Source organism: Carettochelys insculpta, chromosome 23, assembly GCF_033958435.1.
Source record: "Carettochelys insculpta isolate YL-2023 chromosome 23, ASM3395843v1, whole genome shotgun sequence".
In the NCBI taxonomy this organism is placed as follows: Eukaryota; Metazoa; Chordata; order Testudines; family Carettochelyidae; genus Carettochelys; species Carettochelys insculpta.
In genome coordinates this window covers 314,298-332,107 of record NC_134159.1, presented here as the reverse complement: position 1 = coordinate 332,107, position 17,810 = coordinate 314,298, and the positions used below count along the sequence as shown (strand labels likewise).

Below are 17,810 nucleotides of genomic sequence, written 5' to 3'. Positions count from 1 at the left end.
GGCACCCTGCACCTTGGGGCCCTTAGCACCATCAGCTGGAGCTGTCTCTTTGGCTCTACTGGATGTCCTGACCTAAGTATCTACCTTTGGAACCTTTTCATTCAGTAAGGGAATTGTTCTCTCTCATCTTTGGGCATCTTCAAGTAAGTATTTGGAGGAGGATGAGCTGCTTAGATCAGCATAATAAGAGTAAGTCCTTTACAGGGGCATCTGTTGACGATGAGTCTTTTGTGTCATTCTCACCTCCAGATGGTTACCACCAGTTTCAGAATCTTTTGTGAAGGGTAACTGAGGCGGCCCGCCACATTCCATTGATGGGATTAGAAATCAAAGCTTCTTGACATCTTGCATACCTCAATACTGACCAGCGTGGCTCTGTCAGTCAGTTATGCCATTCTTTAGTATGCTTAGATTGTCTAGCACGCTCTTGCCTTTTGTGCATCTCCATCCAAGTGGGGAGAAGAGTTACTCTGTATCAGAGAATGGGTGTGAGTTTCTGTTCTTTCACTGTCCTTCCCCAATTCCCTCATTTTAGATGCAGTGATAGATGGAGCAGGCCAGACAACACCCCACTTCCACACACCACCTCCCCCGCCCCCAGCTCCCTACACAGATGCTAAGCATCTGAACTCTCTAGGTTGCAAAGCTTTCTCTTCAGCCATCCTTCAATTCTGCATTTCCAATTACCTGGCACTGTTTGCTAAATATGAGTTAGAGCATGTTGGCAGCTTTTGTAGACAAGCTTCAGGGTTTTGCCTGCTTCCAAGCTACACAAGAGGATAAACTGGTTGTGAGAGCCATACTCCAGGATATCGGGGACATGGGTGGACACCTCTTCACACATAATGGCTCTGGGAATTGTTATGAGGAGGGAATTGAAGTTACATTCATCTGATTTCCCATGGAAAATACAGAATACCATAGAAAACCTCTTCTTTGATGGTGTCATCTCTTCAGTCAGAAGAGCAATGATTCCTTCTACTCCCTTAAGGATTTCAGAGCCATTCTGCAATTGTTGGGTGTTTACACACCAGCACCCAAGTGCAAGTTCAACTGCTAACAAATAATTTAGAACTCTTAAATTCCTCCTTCTGCACCCCATAAGCCTCCTCACAAGCAAAAGAAGATCCAGCACCCCCATCCTCCAAGTGCCTCATCACAGCCTTCATCAACTCATGCTCAGTCTTCTCAAACGTGGTATTTGAGTGCATCTAAAGAGCTGTGAATACCCTACCTCCCACTGTACACCTTGTTACCTTAATTCACACTAAAAACAACTTCAGGAATACACTCATTTGTGTTTTATTGTATGCCACTATTGGAAAAAAAAATGAAGTAGCTTTCAACCACACACCCACACAAACTTATACCCTCCTGCATCAGTTGCACATACACACTCATATGCTTACACAGGCAAACTCACACAAGTGAAGAGTTGCATAAGTATAGCAGAGGAAGTCAAGGAATAGCAGTTCAAGTGTATTTGCAGCCATGAATCCACGGTGGCAAGCTGATTGTATGACCCACTTGTCAGCTTGCTTTCTTTTGTAGTACTCAGAAGCAGTCAATACCATCCGTCCTGGGTAGAGGGCAAGACACCCTGAGCTTTCCCAGCCAGCTGACACTAACTCCTACAGAGTGGTGATGGCAAGAAGAACACCTATAGCTTTGCACTCATCTTCTCATATGTTTCAGTCCAATAGTTCTTTTCCTGTCCCACTGCCACAGATGCTGTATGACAGTGATTCATCACCATTGGCCCAGGACTTCATGGCCATGAGTCATTGGCTAACAGCAGGTGGGACTTTGAGCTTCTCTTAATGGGGCTTCTTTCTCTTCCTTGCAGGGTTAAGCTTTTATTCTCTGGCCATTAAGATGCTGCTGGGAGCTGGTTGTCCAGGCAGGCTGGCTTTGGGGGCTCATTCCATTGCACACACACAACAGTTCATGCTTTCCTCACTCACACAAAGGAAAGCTCATTTCAGAGAAAGAAATTTCTTTTACAAAGGAACGACCAGGATTACTTAGACATACAGTATCACTGGACAATTTCTTACTACTTTACAATACTTAATGTAGACCTAGCAGCTGCTACAAAACAAAACTTGCAGAAAGTTACAGGATTTGAAACCAATGATGACTGAAAGTGACAGAACTTATATCTGCATTGTACTGGACTATTATTACTTACTACTTAAACCCTTCAAAACAAAAAGCAGTCAAGTAGCACTTTAAAGACTAGCAAAATGGTTTATTAGGTGAGCTTTCGTGGGACAGACCCACTTCTTCAGACCATAGCCAGACCAGAACAGACTCAATATTTAAGGCACAGAGAACCAAAAACAGTAAGCAAGGAGGACAAATCAGAAAAAGACAATCAAGGTGAGCAAATCAGAGAGTGGAGGGGTGGGGGGGAAGGTTCTTGACCTTGACCTTCTTGACCTTCCCCCCCCACCCCTCCACTCTCTGATTTGCTCACCTTGATTGTCTTTTTCTGATTTGTCCTCCTTGCTTACTGTTTTTGGTTCTCTGTGCCTTAAATATTGAGTCTGTTCTGGGCTGGCTCTGGCCTGAAGAAGTGGATCTGTCCCATGAAAGCTCACCTTTATAAACCATTTTGCTAGTCTTTAAAGTGCTACTTGACTGCTTTTTGTTTTGATACTGTATAGACTAGCACGGCTTCCTCTTTGTTACTGCTTAAACCCTTGTACTCCGAGCGGAGCATAGATTATGTACAAATCTCCTCCATTTCACTCTGTCTTGGGACAAAACATCTAGGTGACTCCAGGAGTACCCCAGTTGTTGCACTTCAGTCTCAGTAGACCACCTCCACATTGTCCGAGGTCTTCCTCTTTTCTGTGTTCCTTTCAGGATCCATTTGAGAGCTTGACAGACTGTGGTTGATGATGGTTTTCTGAGAGTGTGGCTTAGCCATCCCACTTCCTTCTCTTAATTTGAACATCAAGTGGTTCTTGTCCTGCTCTGTTCCAGAGCTCCTCATTTGTGACAAAGTCTTGCCATTTGATGTGAAGGATGTACCTCTGGCACTTATTTATGAATGTCTGTAGTTTGTGATTTGGGGACTCTTTAGTACACCAGATCTTGCATCCATACAAGAGTACACTCTTCACATTTGTGTTGATGATCTGCAGTTTTATCTTCACAGATATTATTTTTGAACTCCATATGGGATGGAGAGTCTTGAATGCAGCCGTTGCTTTCCCTGTCCTTGGCATTAATATCCTTATGTGTTCTTCTGTGTCTTCATATAATACTCCCCAAGTAGGTGAACTGCTCAACATCTTCCAGGTCATCCCCTCCCAGTGTGATGGTGGTGGTGTTGGATTGGATGATCCTCATTGTCTTGGTCTGTCCCCTGTTAATGTTCAGTCCAGTCATTGAGACAATTTTGTCTAGTGTTGTGACCTTTTCTTGCATGCTTTCATGTCCGTATGAAAGGAGGGCAACATCATCAGCAAAATCAATGTCCACTAGCTCTTTGAAAAGTGTCCACTGAATGCCTTGTTGATGGCCATCTGTTATCCTGTTCATTATCCAGTCTGTTGTGATCAAAAACAGGAAAGGTGACAATGGCACCCTTGTCACACGCCTGAGAGTATGTTGAAGGATTTTGTCAAGACACCTTTGTGAACAACTTGGCAAGTTGAAGTTTCATATGTTGCATGGCTCAGGTTAATGATTTTGGATGGAATGCCACAGTCTTTCAGCGGTTTCCACAAGGTGTCTCTATCAACACTGTCAGATGGTTTTTCAAAGTCTATGAAGGTTATGAATGGGGGGAATTCCGCTCAAGCGACTGTTCTGTGATCGCTCTGAGAGTTTAACTATTTAGCAGTGGTGGAAAAAGTACCCCAGAAAGTTACTTGAGTAAATGTACGGCTGCTTTGAAAAAATGTAATTAAGTAAAAGTCAACGTATCCTTCTGGAAACCTACTTGGGTAAAAGTACTTCTGGAAACTTACTTGGCATCTTAATTGTATTGAAGTGTGCAGAAGTAAAAAGGAGCCATCACATGGAAATCTATGGTTAACCACCCAAGTTATCGTAGGGTTCCATTCTTTTTCACATATATACACTAGTGCCTCAATTTATGCAAGGCTTGTGTTCCCACACACCCTCGTGTAACTCGAATTTCACATAAGTTGGGGGTGGCTTTTTTTCCCTGTGGAACACACGTTCTGCAGCTGGGGAAGCAACAGGAGCACCTGGAGCTCCTTTTGCAAGGTAAGTCCTGGAGTGGGGGAGGCAGCTGGGGAGGGTTAAGCCTGGTGGTGGGCTGGGGCCTTTGGAGCAGAACAGGGAGGTTAAGCTTGGGGTAGGTTAGGGCTGCAGTGAGGTGGGGGGATGGAATTGAGCCAGAGTCGTGCACGTGGGGGGCGCAGTTGAACTGAGAAGATGGGGGGGTTGAACTAGGGCCGCACGTAGGGGTGGTGAGCCAGAGCCATGCCCAGGTGATGAACTGGGCTGCAGAGGGGTTTGAACCAGGGCAGGTTGAACTGGAGCTGTGCATGGGGGGTTTGAACTGGGGGGGATGTGGGGCTGAGCCAGAGCCACGTGGGGTTAAGTGCAATTCAAAATCGCATATTTTGAGGGTTTCCTCTGTGTGTGATTATATATATTTATAGATATATAAAATCAGTACCATGAGATTGGCTGGTGGGGAGGGGGTGGGCACCTGGCTGAATACTGACATCTTTCTTTTTCTTCGGTAACAAAATGGCATTATCTGTTTACACACACACACACACACACACACAGAGTGTGCATATGTACAGTGTATCCTTGATGTAACAGACCCCACTATAATGGACTTTGGAAATAGCCTCTTTCACCCTCCCCCAAATAAGTGCCGGAGACTCACTAGAGCCACCACTGGGGCTGGAGGAGCTGTCGGAGCATTTGGAGCTGCTGAGTCTGGAAGGGCCACCACAGCAGCTGGGGCCACCGAGGCCAGAGGAGCTGGCGGGGGTGGCTGCAGTGTGGCGCAGGAGTTCTCTTCCCCCAGCTTTGTGTGCGTGGAGCATGTCGGCGCCTGGCCACCACCGCCTGCAACGGTGCTGAGCACCCGCCGTGGTATTGGAGTGTTCTGCCTGCTGGCAAGCTGGGGTCAGTCATGCTCTACCTTCGGGTGGGCAGCTTGAAGCCAGGAGCTGGAGGAGCTGAAGCACTGAGGGCTGAAGGAGCCAGGCTGGCACTCTGTTCCTCTCCTGGTAATAAGGAGAGGGAGATGGAAGTGTGAGGGGAAGAATGGGGCAGGAGGGGTGAAGGGAAGGTGGTGAGCAGAGGACATGAGTGTGGAGAGGCTGGGAAGGTCGGTGCATCATCATGCAGTATAACCATTCAGATTTAATGGACTTTCAGCATTAACCAACATCCCTTTCTCCCTATCAGTCTGTTAAATCGAGGGTTTACTTTATATACATATATACGTGTGTGTGTGTGTGTGTACTATATACACACATAGTGTATGAAGGTGGTCCGTCATGTCCGATGATGACGTCTTGAGCTTGCGCAGGCTCATCAGTTGTGGACTCGCATGTGGCTGAGGAGTCCAAGCTTTGAAGGGCATGGACGTTCACAGTGTGGGCAGGGGAATTGTCCTGGCTCTGTTGGTGCAGCTGCTGCTGTTGCTTTCCTCCTCTCACGAGCATCAGTGAGACATACAAGTCGCCGCTCTTCAGGGTTGTCATACGCGCGTCATACGAGAGCACGATAGCCTGTTCGGTCTTTTGCTTGCTGCTCTAGCTGATCTGGTTTTAAACCAGCATGAGCAATGTTGGCCTTCACACAGTCTATATACCTCTTGCGAGGCCCACCTTGACTCCTTTTGCCCTGGGAGAGTTCACCGTAGGGGAGTTGCTTAGGGCTTCTTGACTCCTCCATTTGTTTGACGTGCCCTGTCCACTGAAGCTGGGCTTTCAGAATCATGGCTTTGATGCTCATGGTTTCTGCTCTGTCCAGGACTTTGTTTTTATTACAACTCTGGAATTTAAGTGTAGTCATAGCCTTCATTTACAAAGTTAAACCATGACCAAATTAAATACATGAATCAAATTACAGAAATTATAAAAGGCAGAAAGCTTAAAAATATTACACAAAGTTATAAAAAATAAAAACATGCATTCGGCAAAGCCTTTTTATAATCCAAAGTAGCAAGGGTGAAACATTGCAGAAGGAATGGGGAGATGGAGTAGAGTCATGTTCCTCCTGGGTTCCTCTGAGTTTAAATGCCTCATTGAAACTGCAGGTGACAACCATTAAACCTTATCTTCAGATTCTCTCACTAGGAACCCGAGTGACTTCCAGAGCATGAAGAACATTTGCAGGTTAAGACAGGAACAAAGAAAAGTTCCTTATTCTTATTTCTTATTGCGAGAACAGCAATGTGCTCAAATATTTCTCAGGTCAGAGGGCTTTAACAAGGCCCCCTGACCTAAGAGATTTCAGCATACTGATAAGTACAATTTGTAGTGAGAGCATAAGCAAAACCTGAGGGTGTGGCTAGATCATCAAGAATGGAATGAAAGTTAATGTGTTTCAGCCAGACATCACCCACTGTGACTCATTTCCCTAGGGGACCCCTGGGAGAGCTGATTACAGTAAGTTATCTCCTCTGTGCCCACCCTCCTGCCTCATTATGAGGAAGCAGAAGCCCCTCTCCACCCTCACCCCCGCAAAAAGTGAGTAAAACTTCTAAGCCAGCTAGGGAAGCAGGAAGACAGGACCAGCTGCTGCTAGGTTATGGGCACAATTTATAGATTCCCACCTTAACAACTCAAGTGTCATACCCCACTCCCCAACTTGTAGCCCAGCCTTTCTTCTCAGTTCCCCTATGGGACACTTAGGAGGAAAAGGGGGTGGAGGTGGACCCAGACCTCCTCCACACTAAAACACACCCAGGTAGCAGGACTGCTCAAAATCCCAGCCAGCCAGTACACAGGGAAGCTACACACACACTAATACTCCCCTCCCTGCTCCAAACCCCAGCCAGCCAGAACAGAGAGAACACACACACACTTCTTCAATCCCCACCCCAATTCAGTTGCTTACCTTGACTCCCAGCCTCTTGTAGCACAGCTTGCCCCACCTTCTCACCACAGGACTTCTGCGGGGGCCCTATGTCCTAGGGAGTCCCTGCCCTGGCACCCACCTTGCTGCTGCTCCCTCCAGACCAAAGGAATTACCTGAAACAGAGTAAATGCTTCTGTCCTGCCTGCCCTTGGCTGAGATGCTGGATTTCCCCTCCTACCTATCTGGCTGGCCGCAGGCAAAGTCACATGTGAGTGTTCATGTACACCCCCCAGCACATAGCCCTGGGCAACAGCCCTGGTCACTCAGGTCTAGGGCTGGTAGTTCCTGCATAGATATTGGTTTTGAATGAAAAGGTGTTAATGCAGCTATTAAAAGGCTGTTAAAGGGTTTTTCTTTGTCAGGATCATTGTGCTTGTTGGTTATTTAAAAAAAATTGTCACTGGATAATTGCACATACAGTAGCAAATTGGAATACTGGCTTGCACAGCTGTTAGTGGGGTGATGAAAGTAGTGAGTAACTAAGCACTGTTAGAAAGGGTGAGTACAAAATACTTGAGTAAAAATGCAAGTTTCATGGAAAATAAATTACTTGAGTAAAATGCAAATCATGAAAAATGTACTTGGGTAGCATAATGAAGTATTTGTACTTATGAATAGTAACAGAGAGATAGCCATGCTAGTCTATGTACTATCAAAACAAAAAAGCAGTCCAGTAGCACTTTAAATACTAACAAAATAATTTATTAGGTGATGAGCTTTCATGGGACAGACCCACTTCTTCAGATCATAGCCATACCACAACAGACTCAATATTTAAGGCCCAGAGAACCAAAAATAGTAATCAAGGTTGACAAATCAGAAAAAATATTATCCAGGTGAGCAAATCAGAGAGCAGAGGGGCAGAAGAGGGGGGCAAGAATTAGATAAAGCAAAGTATGTAAAAGAGCCCCTATAATGAGCTAGAAAGTTCCCATTCCAGTTCAAAACACGTGTTATTGTGTCGAATTTGAATATAAAAGAGAGTTCAGCAGCCTCTCCTTCCAAACTCTTGTGAAAATTCCTCTTCAGTAAAACACAGTCTTTCAGCTCATTAACAGAATGGCCCACTCCATTAAAGTGCTGGCTGACAGGTTTGTGAATCAGGAGTGTTTTTATGTCTGTTTTATGCCCATTAATTCTTTGTCTAAGAGAGTTTGAAGTATTTCCAATATACGAAGCATGTTGGCACATGATGACATATATGATGGTAGTTGAGGGACATGAGAATGTGCCCGTGATTCTGTAAATAACCTGGTTAGGTCCAGTGATGGTATCTCCAGAATAGGTGTGTGGACAAAGTTGGCAATGGGCCTTGTCACAAGGAAAAGTTCCAGGACTGGTGTTCCTGTGGTATAGACTGTGGTTGTTGGTGAGACTCCTCATAAGGTTGGGAGGTTGTCTGTAGGAGAGAACAGGCCTGTCACCTCGGGCCTTCTGGAGTGTGGCATCCTGATTAAGGATAGGTTGTAGATCTTTAGTAATGGCGTTGCAGTGGTTTGAGTTGGGGGCTTTAGGTAATGACCAGTGGTGTTCTGTTCTTGGCTTTTTGGGCCTATCTTGGAGTAGCTGGTCTTTGGGTATTCCTCTGGTCCTGTTGATTTGTTTTTTTTTATTTCTTCTGGTGGGTAATTCAAGTTTATGAATATTTGGTAACAATCTTGTAGTTTTTGGTCTCTGTCAGTAGGATCAGAGCAAATGCTATTGTACCTAAGGGCTTGACTGTAAACAATGGATCTAGTTGTGTGTGCAGGATGGAAGCTAGAAGCATGTAGGTAAGTATAGTGATCAGTGGGTTTCCAGTAGAGTGTAGTGCCAGTCAGGCCATCCTTGATTTGTACTGTAGTGTCCAGGAAATGTATCTCTCGCATGGAGTAGTAGAGCCATAAGTTGATGGTGGGGTGCAAATTGTTAAAGTCTCAGTGGAATTCTTCTAGAGTCTCTATACCATGGGTCCATATCATAAAGATGTCATCAATGTATTGTAAGTAGAGGAGGGGTAGTAGGGGACGAGAGGTGAGGGATCGTTGTTCCAGGTCAGCCATAAATATATTAGCATATTGTGGGGCCATACAGATGCCCATAGGAGTTCCACTAATCTGGAGGTATATCTTGTCCCCAGATTGGAAATAATTGTGGGTGAGAACAAAGTTACAGAGGTCAGAAACCAGATTGGCTGCAATGACATCAGGGATGGTATTCCTGATCGCTTGTAATCCATCTTTGTGTGGAAAATTAATGTACAGAGCCTCCACATCCATTGTGGCAAGGATGGTGTTGTCAGGAATTTTTCTGATGTTTTGTAATTTCCTCAGGAAGTCAGTGGTACTTCGGAGATAGCTGAGAGTGTTGGTGGGATAGGGTTTGAGGAGGGAGTCCACATAACTAGATAGTCCGGTGGTAAAGGTGCCAATACCCGAAATGATGGGGCGTCTGGGGTTACCAGGTTTGTGGATTTTGGAAAGTAAATAGAGTAATCCAAGTTGGGGCTCAGATGGTGTATCTGAATGAATAAGGTTCCGAGTAGCAGCAGGGAGTTGCTTAAGTAGTTGTTGTAATTTCTTTTGGAATTCCAAAGTGGGATCAGAGGAGAGAGGTCTGTAAAATGTGGTGTTGGAGAGTTGTCTGGCTGCCTCCTGTTCATAGTCTGACTTATTCATGATGACAACAGCACCCCGTTTGTCAGCTGGTTTGATTATAATGTCTGGGTTATTTTTGAGATTCTGGACAGCATAGCATTCAGCATAGTTGAGATTGTGTCTCATTTGGTATTGTTTGTGTATAATGTCAGTCTGAGCATGGTTGCAGAAGCATTGTACGTAGAAATCCAGACTTTCACTACGACTGTCGGGGGAGTCCACATAGAGTTCTTCTTCTTTTGGTGTTGGTGGGGACGTCGAGAGAGTCAGACTGTTGTTCATAGGTGTGTTGGAAGAATTCCTTCAGACGGAGGTGGCGAAAGAAGGCTTCAAGGTCACCACAGAATCGTATTAAGTTTGTGGATCAAGTGGGGCAGGCAGAAGGAAAGACCCCAGGATAAGAGAGAGACTTCTGCTGGGCTGATTTGGTAGCTGGAAAGGTTAATAATATTGATAGTTGAGCTGTTGTTGTAGTTGTAGTATCCTGAATATATTAACATGTGGTTTGAACCAGGATGGGAATTTTCTAACTCATTCTAGAGGCTCTTTTACATAATTTGCTTTATCTAATTCTTGACTCTTCTCCCCCCACACCCTCCACTGCCTTCTGCCCCTCCTCTCTCTTATTGCTCACCTGGATAATATTTTTCTGATTTATCAACCTTGATTACTGTTTTTGGTTCTCTGTGCCTTAAATATTGAGTCTGTTCTGGTTATGGCTATGGTCTGAAGAAGTGAGTCTGTCCCACAAAAGTTCATCACCTAATAAATTATTTTGTTAGTCTTTAAAGTGCTACTGGACTGCTTTTTTGTTTTTATTTGTACTTAGTTACTTTCCACCTCTTGCTATTTGGCCAGTATTTGTAATGGACTAAGCAGAGGTTTTATACAACACACCTTGCCCACCCCCTTAGGGGGATATCTGGCATGCTTTTTTACCATCTTGGAGTGCAATAACAACAGATGAGTGGATCCTAGGTTTTATTCAACATGGTTGTATGATCACCTTCATGATTCTATTTCACTCATGCCTCAACTCCAACGGAGGGACAACTCTGATGACAATGTCCTTGCCTTACACGTGGATTATATTCTTCAAAGGAAAGCAGTAGAACCCATTCCAACAACTTACCAAGGTTAAGCGTTCTATTTCACATATTTCCTTGTATGCAAGAAGAAGGGTGGATGGTGACCATTCTTGGACCTGTGTTGTCTCAGTTGGTTCTTTCGAAAGCCCAGATTTGGTATGGTCATATTAGCAACAATAATACCATCACTGGAAAAAGGCACATGCTTTAAGATTCTTCAGATGTGGGACACATTTTCATTTAGACATCCGTCCAACCCACAGAAGGTGATTGAGAAGATTTACATTAGGTCATCAACATAGTATATTGCAGATCGGATTCACCGCTGCTCCATGAGTCTTCATCAACATTTCTTCTGTAGCCGTGGTCCACCTCTGACATCAGAGGATCCTTATATTCCCATACCTCAATGATTGGCTGCTACCAGCGTGTTCCAAAAGGAGGACTCAAGCCTCAATTCTGATTAGACTCCTCCCTGGAGGTGAGCATAATGTCAAAAAGTCAACTTTGGATCTCACAGTCACTAGACTTTATAGTCGTCCACATCAATGCATTCTCAACACAAGCCTGTCTACCTTCCAGACTCTATGAGAGTTGTTTGCTAAGATGGTCCTTAGTACTTCAGTTGTAGTCGAGAATTGCCTTTCCCTACTTGGCCATATGGTCGTTTGCATGTATGTTAGTCTTCACTCATCTTCAACTTTGTTGCCTGCACCTGTGGTTCCAGAAGGTCTCTTCTCCCTTCCTGCTTACCATGGACCTTCCAGTTACAGGCTCCCCTGATGTACTCCTCTCCCTCCACTTCTGGACAGACACATGTCTGATTTGCAGCACAACACCATTCCTTCACAAGGACTGTGATTGTCATAAACACATCACTCAACTGATGGGGGCTTGGGCTGCTTGGGAATCCAGAATACATAACAGTTTTCTGGAGCTTCTGGTGGCACGGAGGGTGTGCCATGAGTTTCATTTCTCCATTCACTCCCATCATGTTCTTGTCATGTTAGACTACACCACCATTTATTACATCAACAAACAAAGCGGTGTGTGCTTTATGCAAAAGCAGTTTGTCTGAGGAACTGGTGCATTGCCCACAATATCCTGTCGTCAGCTGTCTGTGTTTGGGCAGCTCAGAACATGATTGCAGACTTTCTGAGCAGGAAATGGATGATCAGCCAAAAGTATTGTATGATGTCATAGTCAGTGGCATTTTCTCCCAGTGGCGGTCTTCATCTAGGGTCATCTCTGCTTCCCATGTCAACGGCAAATGCATCAAGTACTGCTCCAAAGGGGGCCTTGGCACTCATTCCAAAGGTGGCGGCCTTGTCATTTGCAGGTCAGACCAGAGCTATTACACCTTTACCCCATACTGCTCATGCCGTATGTCCTCCACAACATCAGGCCCCCATTTATTTTGATCGCCATTTTGGCCTTGCAAGTTCTGATTTCCCGTTTCTCCACATATTCATGTATTCCCCCACTTCTACTGCCAATGTTCCTGGCACTGTACACACAACGAAGAGGTGAGATCAGGCATCCCAGTCCAGACTCTTCACCTCTGTGGTCAATTATAAGATTCACCTTTTCATTAGATGGGACTGTTCTCAGCAGTATAAGACATCCTTTTGAGTAGCAGGAAAGAGTCCACAAGGCATTCCTGTTGGGCTTATTGGAAAAGTTTCACTTCCTGGCCCATTCTTTTGAACTGCATTCTAGCCCTAAAGGTGTTAGGGCTCAGTTTTAGTTCCATCAAAGGACACATAGTAACAATTAGTGCTTTCCATTCCCACCTCCCTGTGGATGGCCATTTGGTATTTGCACATCCACTGAAGAGTAGGTTTTGGAAAGGCCTACTTTGGACCTATTCATCTCTTCACCTTATTGCCCTCTCTTCCATCGGACCTCAGCATTGTCCTCTCAACATCAACAAATTCACCCTTCAGAAGTTTGGCATCATGTTCCCTGTCTCTGATATCCATGAAAGTCACGCTCCTGGTAACTGTTACTTCCCTGAAAAGGGTAGGCAAGCTGAGTGTGTCTGTACATGCATCCCAAGTTCATGCCAAAGGTCCTGTCTTTCTTGCACCTCAGCAAACCTGTATGTCTCTACCTGAAGCCTCCCTCCTCAACACTTGATGTTTACAGAGCCTTGACTATTCAGGAAGTCCCCTACACTGTTTGGCTGGAAGGATTAAGAAGCAGGTGATTTCTATGCCGAGGATTTTTAAATGGATTTCAGGGTGAATTATTTTCTATCAGTTATTGAGACTGTCACTATCCTTTGGGGTGTGAGCCCATTCTACAACAGTGCAATATAAACTACAATTGCACTTCACACTATATCACTTTGGCCGTGTCTACACGTGCAAGCTACTTCGAAGTAGCGGTGCCAACTTCGAAATAGCGCCCGTCACAGCTACACGTGTTGGGCGCTATTTCGAAGTTGAAATCGACGTTAGGCGGCGAGACGTCGAAGTCGCTAACCCCATGAGGGGATGGGAATAGCGCCCTACTTCGAAGTTGAACGTTGAAGTAGGGCACGTGTAGACAATCCGCGTCCCGCAACATCGAAATAGCGGGGTCCGCCATGGTGGCCATCAGCTGAGGGGTTGAGAGACGCTCTCTCTCCAGCCCCTGCGGGGCTCTGTGGTCACCGTGTGCAGCAGCCCTTAGCCCAGGGCTTCTGGCTGCTGCTGCTGCAGCTGGGGATCCATGCTGCATGCACAGGGTCTGCAACCAGTTGTCGGCTCTGTGGATCTTGTGTTGTTTAGTGCAAGTGTGTCTGGGAGGGGCCCTTTAAGGGAGCGGCTTGCTGTTGAGTCCGCCCTGTGACCCTGTCTGCAGCTGTTCCTGGCACCCTTATTTCGATGTGTGCTACTTTGGCGTGTAGACGTTCCCTCACAGCGCCTATTTCGATGTGGTGCTACCCAGCGTCGAAGTTGAACGTCGACGTTGCCAGCCCTGGAGGACGTGTAGACGGATGTCACTACATCGAAATAAGCTATTTCGATGTAGCATGCACGTGTAGATGTAGCCTTTGTGACATACCTGGAAAGGCTGTGTGCCTCTCAGTACATATTTTTGCAGCTCATTGTGCCGTGGATTAGTGCCCTTGTTAATTACCCTCAGTGGAATAAAATAAGGACCATCACTCAAAGAAGAGGAGATTACTTACCTGTAACTGGATGTTTTTTAAGATGTGTGGTCCCTGTATGTGTTCCAGTCTCACCCGCCTTCCTCTCTGGATCTGTTTGATTTGCAGTGCAGAAGGAACTAAGGGCACGGTCAGTCTGCCCCACTTTTTATTGTCTCAGACAAAGCTATGAGGCAGAGAAAGGGTGCATGCAAATTCTGTAGCTCCAGGCACATGGTGCATGCATGTTACCTGCAATGGAATACAGATAAGCACCACATCTTGAAGATTTTCCAGTTATAGGTAAGTAACTCCTCTTCCATGTTAATCCAAACTGAAATAATTTTGATAAAAGTTGAGTTACTGATGCTTATGGGTATTCTCTGTAGGTGCACATGAGCTCCATTCTCCCAGACCAGTCTTTTGCTCCTTGCTTGTGCAATACATCTCCTCAGGCTTTGAACCATGGAAGTGAGTAGTGAAATTGACTCATCACCCCTTCTGTTCATCCCAGACTGCTCACAGTCTGTCTAGTTTAATTAGTATAGTTTTTGAGGAGCTTTGTTCCCCACCCCATCTCTCTCTAACTCTGGTTTCAAACCTTGCCTCACTTGCCCCCACATCTTCCTGGTCAGTGAACCTCATGACATCTACTTTTGCTGGTTAATGGAGATGTTTTCCTCCCTCCCACCAAGGATTCTTGAGAGTTCTGGCATGACCAATAACTCATGGACCTCATCATGAAGCACAAGAGAGCCAAGATGTCTGCTGATAAATCTATGAAGATGAGAGCAGCTACATTCCTTACCTTTACATTCAAGTGAGACTTTGTACCCTGGACATGGATACTGTACGCCTCACTTCACTGTGAGTTTGAGCTGGAGTCACTTAATGCAATAGTCATGGCCAGCATATACTGTTTACTTGACAGGTTTCTGTCTTTGAGGGGAACTGGTGATGTGCATTATGTGATCCCATTCACCCTATGGCATCTGCAAAGTTTAAAGACTTGGTTAAAATCAGCCTATGATTTAAATAAGGGTGCCTTTGAAAAGACATTCTCCCTTCTAGTTTCAGTTCAAACATCTCACCTGGTGGGCAAAAGAGAAACAACATGTGCAGAGATCCCTTTCACTCACTTTCCTCCCACATTTGTGTTGCATGTCTCCTGACTTGGACTATATCTGGTTGGTCAAGAATCCACACTTCGTATGCACCTACTATGGCTACGTTTGTTTGTGAGGCGTGCAGGCCCTATCTACCAATCATCCATTTTACTTGAATACAGATGAGGTCAGACAGCATTTATTACTGTTTATTATAGAAACAATCAAGGTGGAACAAGGTCTACACCCTTACCTAGAGAAGTGGTAGAGCTGTGAAGCTGATGCACTCAGCACAGCATCACTTTCTCCACCGTATATCTTCCAGGAGTCGCAGATTCCCTGGCACATAGGCTTAGCAGACATTCAGATATAACCCTTAGTGGGAGCTCCATTTTTCCATTGGTCTGACAAAATTCAGAACAGTGGGTTATCTATCCTATGTCCTTTTTGACACACAAGGAAACAAGAAATGCCAAGATTATTCCTTGGCAACAGCCGTTTTGGACCCTAGACAGGTCGCCTTCCTATTACCATAGCTAGAACTATTAAATTATGCCTTCCCTCCCATTCCATTCAGACCTTGTGTTCTCCAGAAAATACAGATTTATGGTAATTTTAATAGCACCATGGTACATTATGGCCCCATCTGTTTAGGTTTATTGCAGTGATCCTGCAAATGCAAGGGCCCTACAAATGACCACCTACAGACGTATTCACCTTCAATTGTTTCCTACACTGCTCTTTCATAGTAGGACATCACCAACCAATCCATCTCACAGCCTGGTAGGAAAACAGACCAGAAAGAATGTGCTCAAAAGAGTCTGCAATGTATTTTGTGTAATAGTAGAAAATCTTCTACATGTAAGTGTTACACTGCTAAGTGGGAGCATTTTCCCCTGTGATGCCAGAAATACCATCTTTCACCAGGGAAATCAGAACTTCCTTGTATCCTTGACTACCTCCTCTCTCTAAAGCCACCCTGACTTCCAAGCAGTGCACTGAGAGTGCATCTGGTGGATATCAGTGCACTTCTTTTTTCTGTAGAGATCTTCTCATTGCTTGTTCACTCCATGACAAGTCTGATTAGTTCAGAGTATTAAAACTTTACTTCCTGTATATCAATCTATACCTTCTTCGGATCTAAATTTAGTATTAGTATCATTTAAATTACCTCCCTGTGAGCTTTTGGCTTCTAGTTCCTTCCATCATTTATTGATGAAAGTGGCCTTTTTAATGGTGATTACTTCTGCTCAGAATATAGATGAGCTTGATGCCCTCATGGCAGACATGACTTAAAATGTCTTTGATAAAGACAAGGCATATTTCTCACTACACCCTGAGTTTGTTCTTAAAATCTTGACAAACTTCTATCCAAATTAAACATTAATTAACCTATATTTTACCTCAAACATCACAACATTGGAAACTATGGGAGATAATAAGTTCTACGTGTTTGAAGGGCTCTGGCTTTCTGGCTGGATTGGATGTAGCCATTTTGAAGACCTCCCCAGCTGTTAGTTTCCTTCACCAAGAGAATGAAGGGCAATGCGATAGTTCTAAAAGACTCCTGAGGCCGATCTTTGGCTGAATCCTCCTTTGCTACGAGTGTGCAGAACTCCTTGGAGCTACTCAACTGGGGCAAATGCTACCTCAGTAGCATCACTACCAGGTATCCTGCTTTCTGAAATCTGCCATGCTGGTACTTGGAGTTTGATCCATACATTGACTAGGCACTATGCTCTGACTCAGGCCTTGCAGATATTGCATCCTTTGATTCAACATTCCTTGAGACTGTGATGCAAGTATCTTCTTGCACCTTCCCCCTAAATAACAAGCTGTCCTGTGGCACCTTAGTGACAAATTTACTACGTCATAAGCTTTTATAGGTAAAACCCACCTCCTCCTTAGGATGCACAGTTTAGAATCACTCACAGTGAATAACCATAGGTCCCAGCGCTGGATTTCTTTGATGTGTCTGATCTCCTTAGGTATTTGTGATCCATCCTTCCTTCTGTATGCTTTGGCTCTTTACACAATTTGTGATAGAGTAGGAACTGAAAGGATTTGTAATTTGTGTCTCCACTTAAGCCTTTGGTTCACACCATGAGGAGGCATAGTGTTCAGTTGCAGATCAATGGACATTACTATTAAAGAATTTCCTATCTCAGATGCATGGAACACATGCATACCCATAGTAACTACCCAAAGAGACAAGTATCAGAGGGGTAGCCGTGTTAGCCGGTATCCACAAAAACAACAGGCACCTGAAAAACTAACTGATTTATTGGAGCATAATCTTTCATGGGCAAAGACCTACTTCATCAGATTAATGGAGTGGAAGTTCCAGAGGCAAGTATAAATATACAGGCACATGAAAAGAGGGGAGTACTAATTAAAAGGAAGGCCAAAGTTAACTGTTAACCTCTGGAACTTCCACTTCATGTATCTGCTGAAGTGGGTCTTTGCCCACAAAAGCTTATGCTCTAATAAATCCATTAGTATATAAGGTGCCACAGGACTTCCTGTTGTTTTTACCCAAAGGTACTACACATCTCAGAGAACACCTGTTATTATAATGTAATTAAATTTCCTTGTCCTGCAGTCTTCTGTCCATGCAACTGCAAAGCAGTAAACACAGAATGGAAAGGATAAAGTGTAGAACCAGGTTTCTTACGGATGCCCTGTTCTGGTTTCTGTTCAGCATCATCATCTTAATTTCTCTCCCCTCTAAAAGTAACACCTTCAATCTCAC

At 44.6% G+C, this 17,810-nt stretch overlaps 1 protein-coding gene across 16 annotated transcripts in view; it reads left to right on the top strand.

The window, feature by feature from the left end:
- Window positions 1-17,810, top strand: part of EIF4G3 (eukaryotic translation initiation factor 4 gamma 3) — a 505,170-nt gene that overhangs the window by 403,498 nt on the left and 83,862 nt on the right. The gene's annotated exons all lie outside the window — the stretch shown is intronic.